The 27,303-nt window shown below is 38.9% G+C and overlaps 1 long non-coding RNA gene across 6 annotated transcripts in view; it reads right to left on the bottom strand.

The window, feature by feature from the left end:
- LOC137853394 (uncharacterized) overlaps positions 1-27,303 on the bottom strand; it is a 51,907-nt gene that overhangs the window by 16,331 nt on the left and 8,273 nt on the right. The window lies entirely within an intron of this gene.

Here is a 27,303-nt window from a genome sequence, read left to right as displayed (position 1 = left end):
CAAATAATTTAATCTGCAAGTTATACAAAACATTTCTGCTCTGCATTCTGATTTTGCTGAAATATGCTAGTGCTTTCAGGCTGCTGTAAGCATTATACAGAAACACAAAAGGACTCTGATATCAGCATATTTTCATACTTCACATATGATAGCAGTAGAAAAAACAGCAATTTGGCACATTCTAACTTTTATGAGGTACAGAACATACCTAATGTATAAGAAAACAAAAACATACACAAATCCTACTGAAATTCAGAAGTCTTTAGATCATTTGAAGCTGACACATTTGATGAAGTGGCAAGGCTGCGATAGTACTATTATGACAGTTTTGTGGCTGATGGTACAGAAAAAGTTAATTTCATACTCAGATCATGTAGTCCCTATGCAGATTATTCCTTTCCATCCACTTTCTGATGATATAATGTAGATGAACAAGCTGGCATAAAAATGGCTCACTTAAGACATGAGGCACCAGCTGAAACATTATAGAGTAATAACTTTGCAGTCTAGACGCCAGAGGAGCTTGGTACTGGTGCTGTAACAAAACCAACAGAAACCTTCTCTGATGACCCCAAAAGGGAAGTTGCTGTCTGTAAAGTTGAAGTGAAGGAAATCTTCACCAGGTGAACAGCTCAGAGAGAAGAAACAAAACAAAACAAAAAACACCACAAAAAAAAAAAAAATCCAAACCACACACACAGCCCTAGAAATCCATGTACTTTCTAGCTCTGCAGCAGAAGGGTCCTGTCATCTGGGAAGGCCAAACGTCCTGCAAAGACCAGACAGCTGCACTATGGGCCATCACAGGACAAGATTTCATGGAACAGCAGGTGTCCTCCTTTCCTATTTCCACGGTTTTTACAAGACATATGGCAGTCTGCAAACACCCTTATGGGAATCCCTCATTTAGGGGTTCCTGAGTCAGTCCCCGTTAGTATTTTCAAACATGGCACTACCATCCCACCGAAAGCAAAAGAAAACATCACAAAAGTAGATGGTGTCTATTCTAGTCAAGGGTGACTCCAAAAAAGAAGCGACATCTAGGATGGAGAGGGAAAACAACGCATTTTCTAGAAGTAACCATCCATAAAATTAAAATTACATAATAGCACAATGAAAGTCAGAGTCAGAGAGCTAACCAACAGTAGAAATGGAACACAACTCTCTTAGCAGAACCCATGTGAGCATTTACTCATGAACAACATGTCTTCAAAGTCCGAAAGAGACGCTAGATGCACTGGGTTACATCTGGAGGAGGTTGAGGCAATGAGCCGTGTGAATCCATGCCCTGAGAGCCAGTCCATGACAGATCTCAGCAGAGAGTTTGTGAGAAAGAGCAGCAACTCCAGAGCAAAGCAGCTCCAAGAAACAGCAACGAAAGGAAGAGGTAAGAGTTAAGACCTTCTTTGATGTGCAAGTGTTGACACAAAAAAAGATGCAAATAAAAATGTAACACCAAAATGGTGTTTTTAAAGGACTGACCAGGTACTCTTGACATCAAAGTAAATCAGAAATGATTCACCCTGCTTAAGATTACAGATGTGGAGCCTAAACAGCATTAAAAATACATTAGCATTGTTCTGGTACTCTTGCCTAGCCCACATCTGAGAGCACACTCAGCAAAGGGACACAGTTTACACTAGATAGCAAAGGGAAAACTATAAAAGTGGTAGACAGGCAGCATTATGAAAGGCAGAAAGGATGCAAGCACCTTTTTCCTTCTCAAAGGGAAGAGTCTGTCTTCAGGTCCAGCTGGTCCGGCTGTTCCCAACATGAGGTAAGGATTTACCATCCAGCCCATGGAGAGCACGGTGAGCATTACTCAGCTAGACTGAGCTGTAATTCATGCTGTAATTTAGGCATCTGTTGAAATGCTCTTTTGCACTGCAAGCAAGCAACTCAAGTGGGGGACTCATGACACTTGGCATGTCACTCTGTGTTAGCAAATGCTGTAACCTCTGATAAGATCTGACTGTAATTGACTTGGCTCTCAGGGGAGACACCCAAAGTCTTTCATAAGCACAGAAATGACTCGCTTGATTTCCACAACTATAAAGTGCCCAGTGCTCTAAACATCCAATGGGTTAAGTGTTAAAACAGGCTGAACCAAAATTTTAAAGAAAACAGATGAAAATTTGCATTCAGCTGAAGATCTCAAAAGTTTGAGGTAGCTTAGTACAGTTATAATTTGCACCCATATCTTCTTTGAAGACAAGAGATGAATCATTTGCAAAATTAGTTGCAGATGGAGGCTCAGGTCTTGGGAGGCTTCAAAGATTTTAGGCTGTTTGGAAGGGTTTCAATTTGCTTCTACATCCAGTTCTAAATGAAATATGAACCAAACTAGCTAATATATGTTGAGATAGACTGCGAGGATCTCCTTTGTCTGTTCCCTGGAGGAAAATTCTGGCATAATAAAAGCTCTCTAAAAAGAAAAAATATTTCTTTTCATATATTTTACCCACATGGTAAAAATCTCTTTACTGTTATCCTGTATTGCTGTTGTGTGCCTGCTATAATTGAACAGCCTAATGCAAAAAGAAATATTATACAATCTGAACAGAGACATAATGGGTATTGAAAAAACCCTGGCAACAGCCAGGAGTTAAACAAACAAACAAAAATTATCTTGCCTAGGCATAGCATTTCTATTAAAGGAAGCAAATAGATGAAATGCCTTTGTGTTGGAGAGGAGAGCATTTCTGTGTATATTTGTATATATTCAATTCCAGCCAGCTGCACACTTTTTGTTACAAAAACTGTTGTGATTTTAGAGCATGAACACCTCCCTCTGCTTTATGATGCCTCCTGGACAGAAAACCTTTGCTACCCAAAAATATTATGAAGGTGTGGGAAAGAAATGGAGTGAAGCAAAATGGGGAGTGGATTGCTGGTGACTGGCACAATCACGCAAACATAGCTTTGTAAGAACAGATTTAAGATTTTTCAGGCTAAAGCTCCAGATTGCAGATGGAAATCAGGACCACATGGCAAAGCGTTTAGAAGGGCAACTAGGGGGTTGAGATGTAGAGCCATCAAAAGCAATGAGACGGGATTAGTGGTGTTTGTAGGTCTGGTAGTTTTATGTTTTTAAAATCTGATCATACCAAACAGTATTAAGGAAATTAGGTATTTTTTGTCTTCCCTTCTACTTATTTAGGCAGAACACGGACGATGTTATTTTTTTTATTGACAGTTCTGAGGACAAGGTGATGAGGTACAAGCTGTAAATCATGCAAGTAATTAAAAGCCAACAACAGACAAATCATGCTGGAAAACAGAAAGTGAAAAAAGTGACCATTGTTCAGAAGTTGCAAACTAACCAGGCACCACAAAGATGAAAGATGTTGCGGCACAACATGGTATCTTCCAACAATTTCAGAAAGAATACATTATTCCAGATCTACTGCTATGTAACTGCTGCTAAGATCTCCACACCTATTATTCTATCTCCAACCTCTGGCAAACAAGCATTAGTATGTTTTACTTTGACCACATCTGTGTAATGTGGGTGTCTGTCAGGTTCCTCCTAAATCTTGCATTTTTTCATACACATATTTCTCCCCAAGGCCACAGGAAATATATCCTTCAGTGGCTTTACAAGCACGACATCCTTTAACGATGAGTTGGAATGAAAGAGATTTAATTGTGTGTGGTTACGGTATCAGTTCTAAACATGTCAGAGCTCTAGGCACTTAGCTATATGACTCTTTCGGAATATTCAAATATGCCCTTTTCAAAATATACTGGAGAAAAATGTTAATTAAAAACATTTTTCTTCAGGCAGTAAAATATTCCAATATTTCTTAATTGGCATGTAGATTTCTCACAACAGTCTACCTGACAGAACAAGTTTTGGGAACAAAAGATTTTCTTTTTCCCCCATGGTTCAGCGTTTCTTCTGTTATTTTTTTCATTATGTTGTTAGCTTTATTTCTGAAAAGAAAGATAGAGGATGGTGTGGAAACTAACTAATCAAGCCCCATACCTATCCATCAAGAAATGCATATTTTTCACCTATGTCTTTACATTAAAAGACTTCCCAGCTAAAGCTGGGCCACTGCGTCCAGCACAAGCCATGTGGAATCAAGCTCCATAGCTGGATCAGCTAATGAGAATTGAAAAGCCAAACTAACAAGGGTTCTGCTAAATTGGAAAGTTCATTCATACAAGTCATGTTTGTTTAAATTCCTGAATATACAAAAGGCTTTGTAATAGTGTCACAACCAAAAGAAAGCTGTAAAAGAGCGGATGCATAACAGAGAGGTATTCAAGCACCAGCAAATACAGTTAATAAACAGTGAACATGAGGCGAGTTGCGATAGAATGCCAATGCAGGTTCAGAGGGAGTGACCTTTTAATAGCACCAGCATGACTATCTGTGCACATTTTTTTATTTTTTATTTTTTAATAAAACCAGTTCAGCTGAAAGGAAAACAAGCTACTGGTATGCAAACAAGAGCTGGAATAATTCCGAATCTAGCTGTGACACCGACGTGCAGAAGTTCTGCCTCCCTCTGGGGGACTGTCCAGACCAGTGAGTGTCCTTCCCCTTTCTGAAGGGCAGAGTTTTCAGTCATATCACAAGCATCACTGATTTCTTCTACACCAGAATGCCCACTAACAGAACTATTAACATAAATAAATACTTGATAAAGCTCTGCTACAAGCACCTGAGGACTCTGGTCCACGTAGTAGTCCCTGTAGAGCAAAAATTTCACGGTCCAAGGCAGGAAAGAAATCAAGACTTAAGGACACTTCCTGCTGATGGCATTTACGAGAAAACAGCTCTAGTTTAAGATCATAGAATCATAGAATATCCTGAGTTGGAAGGGACCAATATGATTTATTTTGATCAACACTTTCATAATTACAGCTGCTGTGAAATCACCTCAGAACAGACAGCCCCTTTAGAAGGGCCCAAGCCACATGGCCATTTCCTGTTTAGCTGGATTTTATTTGGCACTGAATTTCTGCAAATCTGTGCTTTTTTAATACAACAAAATGAAAGCCTTATGCTTCCTGCCTTATGAAGATCAGCATGGTAGTTGACTGCAGATCTCACAAAGACTAGGAACGCAGGCTTTGGAAGTGCTGGCTGGGTGGCTGGAACAGCAAAGACTTACTAGGAAATAGTAAGTCTTAATAGTAAGTCCTAAAAGAATAGGACTAGTCTTGAGTCCTGTTGGGCTGTTATGAATGTTTTTCTCTTTCTAGCAGGGCCTGGGATTATTCCCTGCTCAGCATGTAGGATTTTTGTTGAACCAGATGATCTTGGAAGTCTTTTCTAACCTTAATGATTCTATTCTATGATATTAGATGGGAAAACTGAGCAGCACTGTAGCCAGGGTGTGAAAAATAGTACTCAAGTCCTGTCTAGTGAAACAGGATAAGCAGTTTGATATCGTTATAGTCACCTCCATCCATTCTGTGACACTAAGTTTACCTTAAATCAGGTGAGCTGGAAGTAATGCTACAGGAATAACAGAATCAGAGTGAAGAGCAGCTTGCAGTGATTAGCTGTCAAGTACAGTTCATGTTCATGGGTTTTGGTGCTTGGTTAAATCCAAGTTCCTTTTGGAAGACCAAAAAGGGGAAACCAAAATGTGAAAATGTCATGGAACTGGTGATTCTATTCAGGCTCTCATTATGCATTCTCTGTCATGGCATCTGAGGGCTGATCTTCTTGTTTGATCTGTTCTGGTTTTGCTTTTTCCATCCACATCTTTGTCACCTTACCAAAAAGATGTTTCTAATCTTATTTAGGGCCACATAGGCATAAGACAGTAAGGAATACCTTTGCCTTTTAGATGTATTTCAAGTATGAGGCCTGTTGAACAAATATCACAACTTGCCTTTGGTATGGAGATTTTTAGAGGCTTCTGGGAAACACAGAGTATGTGTCAAAACAGTCAGTATGAGGTTATCTTTAAGACTGCTTCACTGAAGTCTAAGCAATCATGAAGCAGCAGCCAGAAGAGTATTCCAGTCAGTAATCCACTTCTCTCTGTGGTAAGGTAAGATGTGGATTTATCACCTTTCTTGATATTAGTCAGAGCCTGACAAATTGATACTTGAGGACAGAGGAAGCAAGTCCATTGGCAGAAGGAATGAAGATTGATTGATCCATGAAGGGTGTGTGAAGGGAAGATTGTTCACCAAAATAGACTACTCAGGAAAGTCTACCAGAAGTGCCTATACATTGGTATTTGTGTCACTGAACATTTGAATTTGTACTGGTGTCTGTCTAGATTTCAACATTGTACATTGATTAAATGACATCTCTGACCCAAGGAACCTTGCCATGGATTCCAAAGATGCAGTGGGACAGGGCAAAGACAGGGCTGTGAGGGGAAGGACCAAACTGAATTTGTTTCCCTTCTCCCTGCCTACCCATAGTCTGATCACTGCTCTCCACAAAACAAGCTGTTTTCTCCTTTCCTCTACAGAAGCAGATGATACAATGGAGGAAGTGTCAGGAATATCAAGCAGGACTGCAGGATAAGTAGTAAAGCCCTACAGAATATATAATCCTTTATGAAGAACTCTTTTGGAAATACCATAAAAATATCAGTTTGTTTATTGGAGTGAGGGGCACGCAGATCACATGAGCTTCCTATCAGTCAGAAACAGTCAGTATCGATGGACTTTAATTTGATCTGAGTCTTGGTGAAAAAAGATTACCTTTCATTCAAGGCAGAAACATATCTATGCACAGAATATCTTTTTGCCTATTAAGTGTTAATGGTAATATGATTTCACACCCGAGTAAATAGGACAGTAGATACATTTCTACATGTGCTTTTAAATGACCTATTTGAAGAAAGTTTTAGTCCATTCATTGAATAATGAAGCCTAACAGAGGAATTAAAAAAAAAGGTACAATGAGCTTGATTTTAGAGTTAATCCTTTCAAGTTCCATAAATCTATAGTGACTGTCAAAGCTTATATAAGATTTACCCATACCTGAGCAGCAAAGATTAAGGTATAAGATCAATAATTATAATATAAATGTGTTTCTTTTTGATAGCTAATAAGATCTGGAAAGATTTGAGAGTATGCCTGCAAAAAGCAAATAAACTTCAAAGATACAATCTGTTCAAGTAAGAGATTGGTTAAACGTGTTAGTGTTTGGTGGAAGGCACTGGAACATTTCCAGTATGTTACTCCACAACTTGTGGAAAAAATGAAAAATATTCAAGAAGCTGATACTGGTATTATCCACGTCCATATGCATATTCCAAGGAAAACCACATAGGGCCTGATTCAGAACTCACTTGACTCACAGGGCTGCAGCAATTTAGACCCAAACCAGATCAGATCCTCAGCAAGCAAAGATCTTTTAGAATTCTGCTCCTATGTTTAGCCCCAAATGGTCCAGAAACAACACCATTGTCTGCCAGCAGAGGCATCCAAATTTTTGTTAGTATCTTTAAATAAAAAAATCCAGGTGGATAGAATCAAGCCAATGCAATGCATTGCACAGAAGGTGGTGAGTTTGACTATCCAGGAGCAGGAGGGCATTCCCTATCTCCACCAGCAACATTTAGAGCCCAACACACACCTCTACAGCATGCTACAGCCGTACCAGGCTGTAAAAAACTTGGTGTGCTCAACTTGAGCAAAGCTTTCCAAGAATACAATTCAGTACTTAAATAGGTGCCAAGATTTTGGGCTCTGATGCTGGAAAAAAAGTAGAGTCCGTTAAAGTTAAGAACTTAAAACACACCATAAAGAGCTCAATGGAAGCACAAGGTTTGGGCCATGGCAGCAATGAAACACATAAAATTACAGTATACCAGATGGATAAGCATTAGCAAATTAAAGACCACTTCATAGCCTGGGTGCATAAGACTTCAGTGACATTGCCTGGCAAACAATACCACCAGACCCACGGGGAAGAAGGGTGAATTAAACAAGAACTTGAAAAGGGATGGGTCACCATGCCATATCTTGGGACTGTCCAGTTTTGTCTTTAACAATAAAACCAGGAAAACTGCAGAATGCAATTAGACAACCGCTTAAGCCAAAAGGTGCTAAAGCAATTGCAATCTAATTAAAAAAGAGAAAGCATGTTGTTACTTTAAAAATAAATTGTTCCACATTAACAAAGTTATGTTTTTAAGGTAAACATATTAATCCTTTATCTTGTCTAGCAAGAAATCTGACATTAGGTAACCTGACATGCATGAGGCAGTCTGTACTTTTGTGGGTGGCAAATCTGTTCACTGACAAACTTCTAGAAAATCTGTCACCCAGCAGGCTCTGGAAGTCCCAACAAGCAGCAGGACAATCTGCTACAGACCTGCTTGGGCCTTAGCTTTAGGTGGATAACGCACATGGCCATATTGCAGGGGGTTGTTCTTTCTTGGCAAGCAGTAACAAAACATCTTTGGCAAGTGGCAAGAAAGCAGGGAAGAAAATTAGAGGTCACAGGGAGCACTATCAAAATGGACTTATTGGCAAATGCCTGTTGCAAGACATAACTACAGAGAGCCAAGAGCTTCAGAAACACCTAGGTTCACCAGCTGGCTTCCCAATCATCATAAGCTGTCTATTTCCATGCATACAATTCTGCAACAGAACATCCTAAGTTTATTTTTGGTATACTGAGGATTTGTTTGCCTTCAAAGCTGAGGCAAGGAGCCAGAATGAAAGAAACTGGGAAAGCCAAATGATATGGATCTTAACAGCTTTTCACATTCAGGTCTAGCTTCCAGTCCTATGTTCAATAACCTTTTCTGTGATTCTGGACCCAACAAGTGGATAACCAGTTAAAAGTAGCCAGCCAAGCCTGACTTTCACCCAAAACACAAATAAAAATAAATCTCTCTTCCCACTCAAGAAGAGCACACAAAAGACCCCCAAAAATCAGATAACTCAGTTGGTTCCTGACCACCCAAGATATTATTCCCGTGTACACAAGATTTTTAAAGTGTCAGATAATGCACAGCCACATCTCACCTGCTTTACCACACACCTAGCATGCCCTAACACTGAGGCAATGACTGTGTTTCACGTCATTTATTTTCTAGGGCTGTTAAAAGACAAAGAATTGAGGCAGCAGTTTAGAAATGATTGGCTATTGAGACTCTGTGGAATAACATTATATTCCCTAGAAAAAGTTGGTTACATGTTACTTAAATGATAAAACAGATAAAGGAAAAAATATTCTAAATTAAAAATTAAATTAAAAACCAACCAAATAAACAACAAATTCCTGCATCACTGAAGAAATTAAACCAGCATCTCCTATTTGTCTTCACTGATTCTAAGGCCAGGATAAATTATCTGATTGCCTAACCTGAATTAGAAACCTCAGAGATATCTCAGTTGCCCCTGTATGATTATTGATGTGAGATGGAAGGAAAAAAAGGGGGAAATTCTACAACATATTTGTAGAAAATATACATTTTTTTTAATTAAAAAATGGCTTAGTTTTCTTATATATATTTTTATTTTTTTAACACCAATTGATTCTGGCTAGAAAATACTTAAACTTTTATCTGGGATGCAAGTTGGACCAAACTATAGAAAACAAGGCTATTGATAAATACTGCAGCACTGAAAATATCTTTAATTGAAAAAATGCATTTATGAGTTTACACGAAGAATAGGCAATGCATCAAAGTCCTTTAGTCCAAGGAACAATGAAAAGGCAGCATCATGACAAGAAGAAAGAAAAAAATACATGCATCCTAAGTTGTCTGTACAGTTTTGATTTAGTACTGGAGGTTAATCCATCCTAGGTTACTGTCGCACAGTAGCAACAATATTAATCGTTCTTTGACTGGAAGTGATGACAAGAGCTCTGCTGCTGTGTGGGAAACATGAATTTTTCTTCGTCAAAAGTTACAAAGATTTGTAATGTGGCTTCAGTCCAAACTAGAGAGGAAAGTACAAAAATTATATCAAAATTATCTGAAGGGAACATTGAAAAAAATTGTTTTAGTTCTCTAGACATTTAGGCTATTATAATTTTTTTTTTTTTTGTTTTGCTATATATAAAAGTCTCGGTTGAAACAAAGCTAAGACACAAAAAGCCCAAATCAGAGTAAGTGGCATTATCAACAATAACATTATATGTATTTCATTATAGGTATCTAAATATTTAATTTGGAAAAGTACAAATACAGGAAAAATCAGCACTTTCAGAAGTGTTTCCTACTTCCTTCCATAAAAAACCTTACAAAACATTAAAATGCATTTTGCTTTGGATAGAATTTCAATAGAACAACTCCCTCAGCATTTCTCTAGCCAGTTGTGTTTTCGAGAATTGTGAGCAAATTGCAGCTAAAGCACTCCAGGCTTCATAGAGGATAGGTGCACCTACTGGTTAAGAATCTGCAATCCATTCTGCCTTGAAAGCCTCACACAAATCACCTTTTTTCACTGCATCAAGACATAGCCAGAGTCCCTTCCCGCTCCTACCACTGCCAACATGCAATAAAGTCTGTGAAGCAGGAGAGAATGGACTGAGTTAATGGCAAATTTCTCTTCAATCTATACTGCTGGGGCCCGTTCTTCATTTACACTGGAGCTGCGCTGCAGCACAGAAGGCAGGAGCAGAGTCCTTGCTTGTGCATGGGGCACCTACCTATGTGAAGCACTCTTTGCCTTCATTTGCTCTTTCATTATTTCAAGCTCAAAACAGAATAAGGTTTCCCTCGCACCCTTCTCCCCCAAGAGGCTTATTCCTTCATCAGGTATTTATTTAAAAAAAACCCTCTCTGCTAATTTCCATGTACATTGATGTTTTGTGCAGGGAAAGTGGATTCTTTTTATAGATTTATTTAATTCACAGATGCTATTTTAATTGGTCTCCCGTGCAACTGCCTCTCACTGGGAATCTGCATGGCTCTAGGGAATTGGCAGTGACTTTCAGCTTTTCCAGGTCAGTGATTATTCAGATGTAACCAGAGCCACTGGTGACTGAGAATTAATGTGGAAAAAACTGCTTGATGGCCTGTGTGAAATAAAATAATGACTTCAGTCCATTTGCAGTTTGACAGATTACCAGGAAAACCAATTGGTGCTGTTATGGACCTTTTTGGAAAAGGGGCTGGAAAATTAGCATCTGCAAATTATCTTTCACGTTAGGGCTGAAGGCAGGCATCAACCATGCAAGCATGAAGCCTCTATTATCACTACACCTTTTTCATGGTCAATTATGGAGATTTCACATTTTTTTCCAAATTCTGTCAGTTTGATATTCTGGGAACTGTTTGCCATGCTCTGCTTTAGACTAAGAAGGCTAATCTCTTTAAGCTTCATCTATTACCCAGGGGAGAGAGGGAAGGAAGAAAGGAAGGAAGGAAAGCAGGAGGGAAAGAGGGAGATACTTGTCCTGAATTATTCTTTACAGAGCCTGACTTAGAGAATTTAGAGCATCTCCCTGCACCGACTGTAGAGACTGCTTTGGCAGCATAACCTTTACAAAGCTAAAATCTGATTTTGTAACCTCATGAGGGTCATGCCCCCACAAACACACTGCAAGTATTGGGACAGATTGTCAATAAATACGTCAGACCACTGCACTCAGATAGAAGCCCGTCGGCACAGCAGTTAGAGGTCCATCCCTCAAACTTTAGATCCCAGAAATCCTAACTGGACACTTTGCCTAGGATTGCTGGCAAAAATAAACATTTTTTCACTTCACACTCATGTTATGATTAGCATGTGCTTGTTTTTTAAACTCCCATTCCTCACGAAAGACTTCTTTGAGGACTGGCTTTTAAAACAGCAACACCATTAAAAGACAACACTCAGACCTTTTATCTCTTTTTTTTTCCCACCGCAGGGAGAAGTTACAAGGCAAGTCTGTGTCTGTAGAAAAATACCGTGCTCATAGCTAACAAGATCCTGCAGTCTTCAATGAATGGATGCACTGATTCAGCTAAAATTAGGGCGTAAAACCAGGATGAACACTACATGCATATGTTCTTCAAATTTCTATATGATTTCTTCCGTTCCCTCATTAACTGCTACCGAGAAAAACTAACCAGCAAAGAACTCAGTTTCCTCATACTTACTTTGCCTGGCTCTCAATTGTGTACCAATACAGGAATATTTAGGTTATTTTTCTTGTGAAGTTTGTAATGAACTGCCGCTGGTAACAAACTAATGAGGTTGTCAAAAGCTACAACAAAACAGTTCCGCAATTTACATGAGCAGGATAACATCTATTGAAAATATATAAAAATGCATTAAATTAAATTCAGCTTTTTTTCAGAATTATATGCTGAAGAAAAGGTAGGAACATCTTTGCTTAATGTCATACAAGGAAGAAAGCAGAATAAGAAATGAAAAATTTCCCAGGGGAAAGAAAGATGCAGAAAGAAACCTAATGGCCCATTCTGTCCATGGCAACAGGAAGCAATACACAGCTAATGGCCAGTTATTGAGTATTTTCCTGGTTTTAAGACAAAATTTTTTTTCCCCTCTTCCTTGTCATAACTTATTCTGGTGCTTTTTGCCAGGAAAGAAAAGCATTCTGTGTCTGCAAGATGTCTTCTCTGCTTCACAAACTATGGAGTCCTGAGTTTAAGTTCAAATTCATTTGCAGTTTATGGCACCCATGAGTAGTTAGTAATTCAGATCCACTGAAGAGAAATAAAAACTAAACTTCTGATACTTCACCTGAGGGCAGGGGATGCAGGGCTGCTGTCTGTGCGATAGCATCAGTTGATTTTCTGCCTTTTTTCCTCCTGCTATTCAATGGTAAATTTGCAGCAAGCTTTATTAACTTTTGGAAGTGTTGACTATTGGAAACAGCTGTTGGAAATCTATGCCAGTCCCCAGTCCCATAGAAGAATTTAAATAGGTAAACTGCTGTGCAGCAATCCACAAATTAGTAGGTGTAATGCATTATCTTCTATTATAGCTGTCAGTTCTGGAGGGTCTTGGTTCATTGCCAAAAGCAAGTGAGGCTGTACAGGAGAGTGCACACCACAGAGCCTTCTGGTAGCATGGGTCTGAAAACACAGGCAACTGCTACTGCAAGGCTTAGCCTTTCCTGAGCACAGGAAAAAAAACAAACAACAGCAACAATGACAAGCAACAAGAACAAAATAAGCAGCAGAAGAGAAGTTGCTCTGTCAAGGGGTTGTTCTAATTACCAGGAACAAAGCGGGATAACCAGGATGCAATCAGATCTCAACTGGTGAAAATTAGCATGAATCAGGTCATGGTACAGTTATTTAAGCAGAGAACCTAGGCTAATTTTGTTAACATAGGGAGCAACATACATGCCTTGCGACTCTGCTATGGAAGATATCTGATAAAATATTTGTGTGTCAGGTATGTTCTCACCTCACAACCTTCAATGTCTACACAACCTGAAGTGTAGAAGGAAGGACCTGTGGTCAAATCTGTGCCAATTCTAGCTTGCTGAACCTGTCTACTTGCACCTGGGGAGATTAGATGTAAAGCATACAGGTGATGGACAGCACAAATTTATCCACAGCTTACCTAGGGATCTTCAGGGTGGGATATGGCAAAATACTCTGAGAGCAAATGGATCAGGTCAACAGAAAGCCAGTTCTGAAAACAGGCTGGAAACAACCCAAGGAAAGGAAGGCAGGGCTGCAGCAGCACTTGGCCCAGACACCTCAGTGGTGTGATTTGCAAGTGGAGAGGGTTTGCAAGGGTCCCCTTGGGACTGAGGGGGATGTTCCTGCCCCCTCCCTTCCCTCCAAGCTCTTTGCTGTTCCTAAGCAGCTGCTGCAGCTCATAGCTGTCTTGTCAAGGTAAAGAGCAGTGCTTTACTCTCTCTCAACACACCAGATGATGATGCAAAGCAGTTCAGCAACTGGTGCCTGAGTAACTGAATTATCCCTGCAAGTCAGGCAGCTAAGGGGTAGAAGCCCTGTGAGTCACCAAACCATCAGCAATTCCTGCTTGCAAGCAGGACACACTAGGTACGCTGACTGCAACTGGTGGGGGGCAAGAAGCACACAACACCAAACACCACAGCTCTACAAGCTGAAGACATAGAGGGATGAGTAGTTCTTGACTCCAATACCCAGCTGTGCCTTGAAGCTAGGCTAGGAGCTGAAAATTCAGCTCCGGCCCCCAAAGGCTCAGGGCTTTTTTCAGCACCAGGCTGCAGACAGAACTAGCTCTGAGGCAAAGCAGCCAGCACTGTTGCTGGGGCTGCTTAGCTACATGGCCCTGAGAGGCAGCTCAGGTCATCCAGCACGCAGCTAGGAAGAGGAAGGGGACTTGGGGATCTATTGCTACCACTTACACAGTGATAACCTTCCCAGCAATTAATTCTCACTCATACAAACATAGTTAATCATCACAGAGAGTCAGACAGTGAGAAGGATAACTAATTTCTCGCTGCAAGGTTTCAGTGTGCTGTAGCCAGCCACAAACATCGTAGAATGAATGCTATTCTCAAGGAAGACAGAGCTACCAAGGGAAGAATAGGGCCATGTTCTCCCCCACTGAAATAAGTTCATAGGAATTGGGGAATCCTGAGAAATTTTAAATACCAGCCAGTTTCCTGACTTGTTTCTCTGTGGTCCCTGTAAAGTATCCACCTTCTGACTGGAAGAAGCACCGCTCTGAATTTCTTAGGCAGTAGAAAGCATGGGGAAGACAAAATACAAGATAAGGAAATAAAGAGTTGATTTTAAAGCCCATAAGGCTAAAGGAGTGAGGTGATATCTGTTGTTTTTCATGGTATATATCTGCACAAAGTCAAATTCTGAAGCAATGGGTGTGCTAATGGGTGCATCAGCCTGCGCCTACATAAGACTTCGGACACTCAGGACTGCCTCGTACATGCTATTTGCCTCATTTAGAGCACCAAGATGCACAGCATACGTCACTGTGACCTGTCAAGACCTGTTGCCAGAGATCTGCTTTACTGTGTATGACTTTAGGGACTTAGCCAAACACTTTTGTGGCACAGAGGTCTCAAAGCAGGAGAAAACAATGTGAATTCAGAATCAGAAAAATGTCATTGCTTTCAGGCTATTCAGAAACTTACTTATTTATTTATATATATATATTTTAAACCATGAAATACCAAACTATATTCAAGAACCTGTTTGTGCTGCATCCTACTGCCACTAGCCCTATGTTCTTTCCAAGAAGAGGGAAAAAGGCTGTTGCTGAACTTCGTTGGCCTTTACTGCAGGGAAGAGAGCACCATGATCACAACAGAAAGTTTCAAGAGACAGCTCAAAAAGTTCAGTGCCTGACAGCACTATGTCCCAGAAGCAGCCACTCTCCAACCCACATTTTGAAGTAATGACTGCTTGCAGTCATCTAGTTCTTACTAGATGACTAGTAAGAATCTAGTTCTTACTCTGATTTTAAACACCACTGCTAATCATTTTGTATCTTGACACAAAGAGGCCATTTTGGTGAGTTAGTTTTCTGTGCTTCTTTACATTTCTTGTCTTTTTTGCAAGGCTTGGAAGTAGTCATTCTAGAAATAAGGAATGCTGTAAAAAAAGCCCAAAACAACTGCAGTGAGGTAAGGCAACACAGTTTCAGCTCTTGTTTTAAAAACTTGCTTAAAATGTTGGGGAAAATTTGATTTAACTTTACTGCATTCAGTTATGCTAGTGCTCAAACTCATCCTCATCATCTAAGGACCCTTCGTACTAGAAGAGAGGTGAGCGCTTTCAGAGGGGAATTTATCCTAGATTGGAATGGGATGCATCATTCTCAGGAAATTTTTACCTCTGTGCGTAAATCAGTTTAAGCTAGCTCCTGACTTTAGGATTGCTATAACCAAGTAAAGTGAATGTGACACCATTTTCATGCTTCTCAAATAGACCATGCTTTGCTGGAAGATTAGCAACCACAGACCGCCTGAAGCAGTCAGACAACTTCAGATCATGGTTACAACTTCTGGTCATCTCAAGTCAGTCGATGTTGTGGGAAATTTCTCAAGCGTCAGAAAATTACCTTTAAATAAATATTCAGTAGGTTATAAAATCTAGTGGGTATAGATTTAGAAACTTGTAAAACATGCTTATAAACCACCTGTTATTTTTCATGGTTTGTCCAATCCTCTAAATTAGAAAAAATTTTGAATGGCTCTGCATATAAGCTCCACTTGATTATCCTTGCTTCTTTTCATTCAAGTGAAGTATTACTCAAAGCGGGAACATTTTCACCATAGATAAAATGATTTGGGGTAACAACGCTGTCCAAAATGGAGTTTACAGTTAATTCCTTAGGAAAATACTCCTGTAAGGGAAGTTCAGGAACAGCACAGATGAAGTTTGCATTCATTCTAAGGACAGATGTTCCCTGTAGTAGCAAGGATCCTGGGAGGCTGTTGTTAGCAGGCATTTTTGCTATTTTGGGAGAAAGCAAGGAATACTTTCCATGTAGATGCTTTGGAAATGTGCCTGACAGACACAAGACGACCAACTGAAGTCCCAGCAGAGAGAAAAATTAAATGTGAACAGATGGACTAATTCAGTATTTTCAAGTAGTGAAATCAAAATGTGAAAGAAACCTGGCCAGCCACAGATGACAAGGCCTGTCTCAGTTCAATCTTCAAGCAATAATAGCAGGCTCTTGATTTTTTTTTTTTGTTCCCCTCCATCAAATTAATCTTCTTGAGGAGGATGGCATTTCAGTGGGCTTGAAGCGCTCAAATAACCTTCCCTCTCCAGGGGCTTCAGTTTCAAATAAAAATTCAATGTAAAAATCACTAGACTTGTTGCTCTCAGTCTATTCAAGAAAATCCAAGCAACCCACACGGTTTGTTATTTACGCATGCCAATATTATCTGTTTGGAAAAGGTCAGGGTAGAAGAAAAAGTTTTCATAGGTTAGCTTTGAAGTGCCCTGCCAGAGGTACACAGATACTTGAACAACTCTTTTCAACATTGCCAGCTTCTAGCATGATTTGATGATCCTCTACTTTTCTGAATGCTGCATTTGGATAAACCATTAACAACATTTAAACGAAAACAAAATAAAGGAGGAAGAATACCCACAAAGCTCAATCTCACTTGCTGAAGTCCCCCACCGCACTAACCTCATTTATTTGTAATGTGCCAGTAGCACGGTGACCACGAAAAATGTTTTGTCATAGCACTAGATAACTTCAAGAATGTAGACAATTAATATTATTTTTAAACAGGAATATATATATACATTTTAAAGTGGAAAACCAAAATGTCTGGGCAATTTGAAGCACCTTGCAATTTGTATGAGAGGAGTGAAAATGTCAAAAAAGTCAGGTGCTTTCACTATTTTGACTTGCAATGCTTTGAAACATACAGTTTAAAATCTCAGTAGCTTTTTTTTTTTTGCGAGAACAAATGGTTTTAGTCATCCTCAAATAGGTAACAAACAATCTTCCTGCTAATTTTGTGGTTCTCAAAAATACAAAGCACTGATTTTTCTAGACAGACTTTTTCTCACACCTTTCAACAGCATTAGTAAACTAAAACTGTTATTTCCACAAAAAGTTTTTTTGAGAAAAGTCAAATGTAGAAAAAGGAAGAACATGAAGAAGAGACAGCAACATCTTAATCTAAGTTTAGTTATGGGTTCTGCCACAAGTTTATCTGACTTCCATCAAGTATCTGCCTTCAGTAGGCTAAATGAATTCTTAATGGCACATCATTATATTTCATCCAAACTTTATTTTGCCTATTCTGTTCACGTGGTTCCTGGTGCCATTACTGAGCATTAACACAAGACTAAAAAGGAAAAGGATCCATATTTGTTTACCCATAACATAGTTGTTCATTATTTGTTTATCTTTCTAATGATACATGTGGTTTTTTAGTTTGGATTGTCTATATAGCCAGAACTGGCTCTGCACAGATTCCTTCCCCCACAACTATTGACATATTAGCCCCCGGCTGATAGAGTAGTACAGATGTCTCCAAATTAACAGAGGGCAGGCTGAGGACAGCTCACAATATCTCTAGACAGAAAATAGTTCAAGTAAACTTACATATATATGTTGGCCTGCAAAGACCAGTATCAAAGGCAATTAAAGATCCCATTTACTTTCTTCCACTAGCCTTCTATAAACATAGAGCTAGGGTGTGGAAATTTGTAACTGACCTAGAAGAGAAACCTATGAGAAATGATCAACTCAGGACACTAACCCATGTTCCACGTTTCCTCACTCAAAAGCACATACATGCAAGTTCATCACCTTTAACAAAAAGAAAATAAATGAGTTTTGAAGTTAAAGGGAGTTGAGTACATGTTAAACTTCTCTGCTGAGAGTCTTGTTGCCCTGCTTAGTATGTATATGTAGATAAATTTCACCAAAATTTCATATTCTTTCAGTAATTTTTCCCAATTCACTAAGGATTGACACCGAACTTCAAATAAAATAAGTATATTTTCATATAAAAATATCTAGGAACTACTGGCAACACTACAGGCATAACTAAACTGTTGAGTATAAAATAAACAAAATAAAAAGTGTGAGGTAGAACAGCAATAAAATAGAAGATGCTCAGAGTAACCAAGATTTATTCATCCTAGTAAATTCAAGTTATATAACAGAACTAGAATAATTCTGTTTAAAAGAAAACAAAGCACAAGCATACAGTGTTTAGATGAACAGTCTTCAAAGTCCTGTCACTCAGATTCCTGTTGTAAACTGTCCTGTTACTACAGCCTTTTTTATGGCACTTCACCTGCGGGGGCAAGCTCCTTCCTCAGATATTCCTTATGACAGAGAAGGATTCACTAGAGCAGGGAGGCAATTTTTCTCCAGAGAAGCTTCACAGGGGCTCTAGGGTCCCTTCAGTCAGGCTCTCAGAGCTTAGCAGTAAGACAGACTTTGAGTTTTGGTTCTTCCTAAACCACATGGGGAATGAACCCTGCAGAATTATTCCCTGGCTTTGCTTCTTTCCCTGCCAAATACTGTTTCTTCAATCCTTGATTGACACACCACAATTGTCTCTCTCTGCCCAACAACTTCCCTTAACTGATTTACTATTATTATTATTTTTTTAAGAAACATGGCTGAGCTGAATAAAAGTACAGAGCAAAATGAACTGACTCCCTTCTAGTATTAATCTCTAGAGAAGAGAGACACCAAATGAGATGGATTGGCTAAAATAAATTGTGACTTAGCTTTCACAAACAGTAGCATATGTGCTTTCAGTAACCTTCCAGTTCTATTGATTCAGGTCTGCTTATCTTTGTTCCTTCTTTTTTATGACTCACATAAGAAAACTGCTTCTGCTGACAGGAGTTCTATTTACTTTTAATAAAAATTAGTAATTAGAGAGAGAAAATGGGAAAGAGTATGTCCTTCCTTTGTTGGAGTTCTTCATTATGTTTGCTTATGTTAATTTTGATTATGTAGCAATGAGTGTAGCTGCAAGATAAATTTGCTTTACAAGCAAGCTAGTAAATACAGTTATAAACCTCTGTCCTATGGAGAGAAATACATTTTTCTTCAGGTAGAGTGGTCTCAGATGTTTTGTTCAGACAGATGGCCTTCACTTTCACTGAACTTCACTTCCACAAAAAGACATCATTTAAGACAGCATATCAATCAGTAAATTTAATGGAAAGGTGGTACATTTCTGTTGCAGTCATCCACGTGTTTCTTTAGAAACACAGAGAAAAAATGTAGGAAAAATACATATATATAGATATTACTCTTCAAATGAATGGAAGAGGGAACAGTTGCCTATTTTCTGATGCTATTTATAATTTTAGTTTTCAGTCCCATACATTATGAATTAAAGGACCTCCTGATGACTAAGAAAGAGACAGGAGATAAAGTCTGCTATGTAAATGCACAGAGATAACTTACACAGGAACTGTCATGAACTTACAATTAGGTAACTGAGAGGCTGAAAGACGGTAACACAAGCGAAAATGTAAAATAACGTTTGTTGTCAGGCGGTATAGCTCAGAAAAGACACAGCGGAGTAAAACTCAAAGGCCATCTACTTTCATATGAAGGATATTTAGCTATGGTAAAGGAGAGCCATTTTATAGCACTGGATCAGGCTGTGAAAGTGTCCCGAATCTGTTCATTGTCTCCACGCTACAATGATTACACAGTTAATTATTGATTTTGAATAGTTTGTCAGTATTAGTGAGATAAAGCTTACCTGACAAAATGTTTTGAATTTGATGAGCAGGTGGGTAGAATTTTGTAATAAGAGATGATTTGATTCATTCAAAAAGCAATTAATGTTCCAGTTGAAATGCAAGGGAAGGAGAGAAAAAATGTGGTTTACCTAGCACAGAGGAAAAACCCTGACAATGATCAGCAAAACTAAAATTTGAAAAATTAGATTTAATTAGATATTAGTCCTAAATGGAAAACTTCATTACAATTCTAAGCTTCTCACTTTGTTAAAGAAAAGCTTTAGAAAAGCCAGTTCAGCTAAAAGAAAAATGAAGCATTAGTTTGAGAACAAAAAATAAAGCATTAACTCTTTAGACTTTTCCCATACGTTTTTTAATTTCTCTTCCTTCCCTAAAGCGAACAGGCCAGGGAAATAACAATTGCATTCACCCAAAGCATTACTGTCACCAGATTAGTTGCTAAGAAATTCTGTCATTAATTTGCTTTGTTCTACTCACACCTTTCACTGGGCTGCACAGAAATTCCTGCTGGTTGGAAGATGCCAGCTACATTCCCTCAGATATTTACACTTCGATTAAGCACATATTATACCAGCATCACTACAGATACATTTTCAACTGTACTACTAGCAAAGGTGTTAGAGACAAATCAGTAGAGCTATAAAACCCAAGGGAGATAAAATTGGAAAGCTCACAAATAGTAGATTACAATCAGTGAAAGCACAATCAAACATCACTATGCTCCTGATTTCAAACAGCCCCATTCTAGTAATGCTCATTACTCACTATTCATCACTGGTTCTCTTCTTTCACTGAAGATTTTAGGGACTGAAATTCTCACACTGGTATTTATAACATCATTTAGAAATACTAGGAAGAATAGTTCCTTTGTGCTGGGTCCTGAGCACCATAAGGCCCAAATCCATTTAGATGAAGCATTTCTTCCTACCAGTTATTCTGTTAATACATTACTGAAGATAACAAGAAAAATGTTTTCAGAACACCATTGCTTTTCATAACTGGATCAGTTAAATCCTGATATCCTGAATGAGGATAATTAATTTTCATCACTGCTTCCAAAGTGTACTTCACCATGACACTTGCATGAAACAAAGGGAAAAACTATCCATATGAGAGCTTTGGCTTGGAGTCATGAGGAGTACCAAGCTTCAGGGGGAAAACTCTTAATTCAAGCTGCGTGTCTAATAATGCTATAATAGGTACAGGCAGACCTGTGCTTTGCACCTAAAAATGGATTTGTAAGTCAGCACACTCAAGGAAGAAGTTGCAGGTTCCTGCTTAAGCCATCTAATAAACAGAAAAAGTTTAAAATTCAGTGACACTGTCTTCCCCACACCCCAGTCCTGATAAAAATACATAAAACCTGAAGTAGATGACACCGAGTCCAACATACCTCTTTTTTGCACTTAACTGTTTCAGACAGTTTTTTTTTTTTTTCCAGCATTGATTGTGCTGAACTCAGGTTTTTAAGACCAATGTAGCATTTACTCCAGCTCCTTCCATCTCCACACCTGAAGGTGATTCAGATCACCTGGTTATTAGCTTAAGTGGGACAGTCCCTTGTGTACCGAAAAACTTCAGCTTGCATCTTCAGCTGCATAATTTATTGATTCAGGCCTCCCCACTCTGTGATTGCCAAATTGACTGACTGATCTTTTATTAAACACAAGATGAGGGTTGTCCTTTAACTTCATGTATTTATTTGTAAAGGAGATACCAACAGCCTTTGTCCCTTATACAGGGATCAGTGCTATCAGGACCCCGCAATTCCAGCGGATTCCACCTTAACTTTACTGGGGCAGAGGGAAATCTAACTTTATGACTATCCAGTTAGTTTCAGTGCAAGATGTTTAACCTAGCCATATTGCCTAGGGATTTTTACAAGCCTAAAGTGAGCAGGAAATCCAGTTTCTAACTAAATTAAACTATTATGACCAATACACTTTTTTGATCCCCTTCATCCTTTAAAATAAACAAGCAAGCAAACAATAACTGAATTGCAGAGATCTTGAGATCTTATTCTGGACTTGCAGCTTACGCTAGATGTGAAATTACCTTGTAGAAAATTAGCCTGACTGATAGTAGCAATTAATCCTTCTTTGCAAAGAAAGTACTTCTCTCACACTGCCATGAAAAACAAATGGTATCCTTGGGAAGAAGTAAGGACCTGAATAATATTCAGCTGTCAATCGCTCACAGGCATTAAGGAACAGCAGGCACTATCCCTCCCTGTGCTTAAACACCATCCATTGGATGTTTTTCCCCAATGTGCACTTTTTTTTTTTGATTGTCTGATCCAGAGCAGTATGACAGAATGAGCATGAGAGATCCAGTGACTGATGTGAACTAGCTGGTCAGGGACCAAGCTACAGTTCTTAAACCATCGTCCGCTCCCATAGGATTGTGGAAAGAGCCAAGGAGCTAGACTCTTGGCAAACATGAATTCATCAATGTTTCAACTTGTTCTTTCAGATGGATGTTATAACCAGTTACACCCTAGAAGATGAAAGGCTGTGTAACAATAGATCTTTGATTAAAATTAGGGATCGTTATCTAATTAGGATTGTCCAGCTGCATCTCAGATTTCCATGAAACAATTCAGAAGTGATCCCAGAATTCATCCAGAGACTCCTCTGTGCAGTTTATGCATCATGTAATGTGAGAGGGAATCTATGATTCACCAGAAAATTGAGACTGGGCTTTGCTGAAGGGAATATTTAATTTTACCAGAATTATGCTGAGTTCATGGGTTCTGTAGAAAAGAAATTCAGATAGCAAACAAAGTAAGATGAAGAAGCAGGCCTGTAAACAATCTTTGCCCTTTGAACAAAAATCTACCAGATTGAACAACCATCTCACAACATAGAGCTTGTAACTTCAGCTTCTGTGTGTTACCATATTCACTGACTTCAACAAAATTTTCAGCACATATACATGATGAGCTGGGATCAAAGGTCATACAAAATGTATATGTAGAAATATTCCCTGCCATTTCTTTCAGCTATCCAGTTTGCAGAACAGGATGCTACTTTGGGTCAATATAGTTGGAGGAGGTGTCCCTGTATGCAGAAGTTACCATCTAGATAGGACTGAGGGCGTAGATGGGCTGCAGAGGAAGAAAACAGAGGCCTTAGAGAGGATAAGTTTTTAAAATCTTATTTACAGCTGAAGCCTCAATAACCTTTTGACCCTACCTTCCCAATGTCAGGCACTGGCTTAAATGCAGTCTTGAATCAGGAACTGATGGAGCAAATGACTCGTTTAACACAAGGGAATCCAAGGTAGAGTCAAAATTGAAAACTGTGTACATAAATTGTTGGGCTGAATCAGTGACAAATTCCTCCTTTCTGCAGCAGTGCAACAGGGCAACGCTTGATGTTTATCTGATTTAACAGAAGCCATAATAAATACTGTATCTGAAATAGAACTTTTAAATAGTGGTTGGGGAGAAGGTGTAGAAAAAGGCTAGGAGGGAGAAGAATTAGGGATGACATTTTATGTCTTTTAAAAGTCTGACCTTTTGGAAATATCACTGTGTACATTTTAAATATTAATAAAGGCACTAGCTGTTAGAAGGCACAGGGCTGTTGTTGGGGGGTGACCTTTTATTGAAGTAAAAGAGAATTGACAGTTTTATTAGCCATAGAATACTGCAAACAGAAGCTACAGGAAAAAAAGCAAGCAAAAAAGCTGTCACTCTAATTAGCTACATTCTGTAAATTAATCTGAGGATGTGGCTGTGTCTAAATATTGCTGCAGGTCCCTCCGTATCTCAGCCCAGACCTTCCAAACAGATTCAGAGTGAGAAAAAAAAATAACAGCATTTCCCATTTAAGTTCTTTAAAGAGATTGTGTTCCCAGAGAAAAGAACCAGAACACTGGGACAAAAATCGATGGGATCTTCATGACTCAATGGTCATAATTTTTGTGTGCAACCACAGTCATCCCTCTCACCAGCACCGGACTAGAACCCATTTAAAACATCATCTACAGAACTAGAACAAGGACCAGACAGCTACTACCTCAGATCTCTTTTTGCCTCTACGGACTAATTAACATATTAAAAGATCCTTGCTGAAATGACCCAGACTTATTCAGACTATAACGTTGGTACTATATGACTAGGAATGAAATTGTTCTATTGGCTTATCTCAAACCTTTTGTTCTTCATTAGAACCAAGACAGCTGAGTTAACTTCTTGTATTCATCTTTTGAATCCCAAGGGTTCAGCTGTGATCCAAGGCCAGCTGATACAGCACTGCTGTATAACCTTGACGCAAACTTCTGAGAAAATTAATAAATGGTGAGAATGAGCTGTGAAAAAGAAATGAAGCAGAGCCATATAGGATAAGAAAGGTAAAGTTGTAGGCAAATATAAGTGTTGAAACAGGAAACTTAAAAGTTCAAGGACTTGAGAGAAAAAAAAAAAATCATACAACATGAAAATGTATAAAATGTTTAGTTTTTCCTGCAGGGGAAAAATAAACAAACTACAGAAAGGGACTTTGAAGTTGACAACACATCCTCAAGGATCCCTGTTCCAAAGAGAAATAGAGGTCATCCACTCCCCACCTGACTGATGACTACCTAGTCATCTCCTTTTATCTATCACCTCTATAACTTCCAGCATTGGTTCCAGGCAAGGGTAACAAGTTTACAAAGAGTTTATTCAGATTCTACAACTCCTAGTAGGAATGAAGGAGCAGAGCAGGGGAAAAAAAGAAAAAAGGGTAAAAAGACAGCCCTTACTTGTCCTTCAGATATCCTTTACTGACAACGCGTTACATAACATTTTCATTTCACCACCACTTCCTCAATATGATAAAATCTTTCATATATTTCAGCTCTATTCAGTGCTTTTTTCATTAGTTATGTTATAGTTCACGCTACAGAAAGAGTTGGGTTTACAAACTATGTCTAGTATTGGAGTTATAAAGGGCAAAAGCTGCCCTCCTTTATGTCACAGTCTGCATAAATGAGGCATTTCAGTGAGTAGAATTTAAAGTAGATGTGCACCCCCCATAAAGCCAGCTGAGCCTGTTCTCCAACACTGCCCTACAGCTAAGGCAAGCAAGAGTGGTGAGTATTCAGGAATGGTGAGCAGCACTGAACTGCCTCTAGAGGGAAACATGTCAGTCTTCATCTCTTTTGTACTCCCAAACAGCCAAGAACCAGCACACACCCACAAAACAGCTTTACACATGTAAACAATGAGTAGTGGTTAAACTGTGGACCTTGGGTTTTACTGTTACTCAAACACACTGCAGACATGCACGTGGAAGGAGAATCTAGAACGTCAACAAAACACTTCAAAAAAAAAGTTGTGTAATTTATTTTCTGATCTCTGATTTTCTTTTGGAATTGCATTCCTTGGCTGGATAGAACATCAGGGTGTGCTTGTTCAGGAAAGCAGACAGGAAGGGAAAGTTCAGACTAACAAATATTAATTCAGTATGCCACAGCTTAATCAGTTTGTTCACAGAGAGACATTAATGTGAGATTAAGTACAAGCTAAAAATATGACCAGGAAGTCATGGATAAATCAAGTGGAAAGGAAAAGACAGAGAAATAGTTGTAAGCAGACTTGTAACTTGGTTACAGGGAAAAAATAATCCAGGTCAGCTGTATCTATTTTATTATTTTTTAAAGTACAGCAAAGTACTTCAGACAAAGCATGTAGAAACACTGCAAAAGTACACACATATCCTCTTACCAGTTAGATCTACTTAAATGTACCCATTTTCTCCTTCCTCTTTTGCCTCTGTATTAACAGAGTTCAGGATGTCTTGAGGGCATTGATATACTCCAACAGGATGCAATGGCCACATGGAAGCTGAGTACACAACTTGTCCATCTCAAGGAACGGAGTCCTGGCCTTCACCACCAAAATGGTGCATGATGCAGGAGGTCACACACCCTTTTGGGAGAAAAGCTTAAGCTGAAAGTGGAATTACTAATGATTGTGACACCTCCTAACGTCAAAGGAAGCGATCCTCTTTGAACTCTGTAGATTTTACAGTAGACACATGTTCCACTAATATTCACACTAGATATAAAACAGAATCTGAGGGTTGCAAAACTTACTTTTTGGGGGGTGGGAGAGATCTATCCCAGCACATAGAAAAATATTTTTATTATTAAAAAAGGATAATTGCCAGCTAGAAGTTAGTGATTTCAACACAGAATGACATACTGAACTTCTGTTGAATGAAATCTTTGTCCTCTCAATGTAGAACGGTTCAGAAAGTTATCAGATTTGCAAAGCTGCTGCATGAATGACAGAGTTATTTAGGGATGTAAGGAAAAAAAAAAACCAGACTAAAGAGGAAACTGCTGCAGTACATTTTGTGATAACAGGAATGAAAACATTCACAAAAACAAGTTGCTTTAACAAGTTCCCTTGATTAACTTACGTGCCATCCTCAGAGGTCCTGAAGACACTGAGTAGGCTGGGTGGCATCCTTTTGCAGAAGGGATTAAGTTTATTTCGCACAGAACAGCTGAGCACAATCATTCCAACATAATTCACACAGTCTATCAGTAACTAGGACTGATTACTTTGAGCAAAGTACAGAGAAATCTTTTCCCAGTCTGTATCTTCACATTTAAGTGGCAATAGCAATACACAAACTAATTCTCCTTGATACTGTGTCCTCCCTTGTTATCAGGAAAATGACTTTGTTTTAGTGTTTCCTGTTGGGGAGCTGCAGGGGACAACCAGAGGGTAGAATTTTACTTTAATGGGCAAATTTCTCTTCACTTTTAAGAAATATTTCAAATCTCCCCTTATCCATGGCTTTTGTGGCTGTTTTGAAGTTGAAAAGCAGCTTCCTGCTGAACTGCAGCCTGAGGAAACTCCTCAGTACCTATGAAAACTGAAGTTACACTCTAGGGAAATGGCTAGAGATTTCAGCTTTTTGTCCAGAGATCTGAAGATATATGAGTCATCTAACAGATATGGAACATTCAACAGATACTTCGCTGGAGTAAGAAAGCATTATATCCAGCCTGTGATAAAACATCTTTTGAATGGACTTGTGCCTAGAAAACCACTTCCTGTGAATCTGTTCATGCCTGTACTGAGAGCCTGCACTAGACCTGTACACCACTAAACTATCAGGATTGCTTAACAATGACAAAAAAAAAAAAAGTCACTTCTGGGATGCTCAGCAGCTAGTATAAATCAGAGTGTATATTTCAGTGAAAGTCTGAAAATACATCA

Source organism: Anas acuta, chromosome 3 (genome assembly GCF_963932015.1).
Source record: "Anas acuta chromosome 3, bAnaAcu1.1, whole genome shotgun sequence".
NCBI lineage: Eukaryota > Metazoa > Chordata > Aves > Anseriformes > Anatidae > Anas > Anas acuta.
This window is presented reverse-complemented; position numbering and strand designations above follow the sequence as displayed.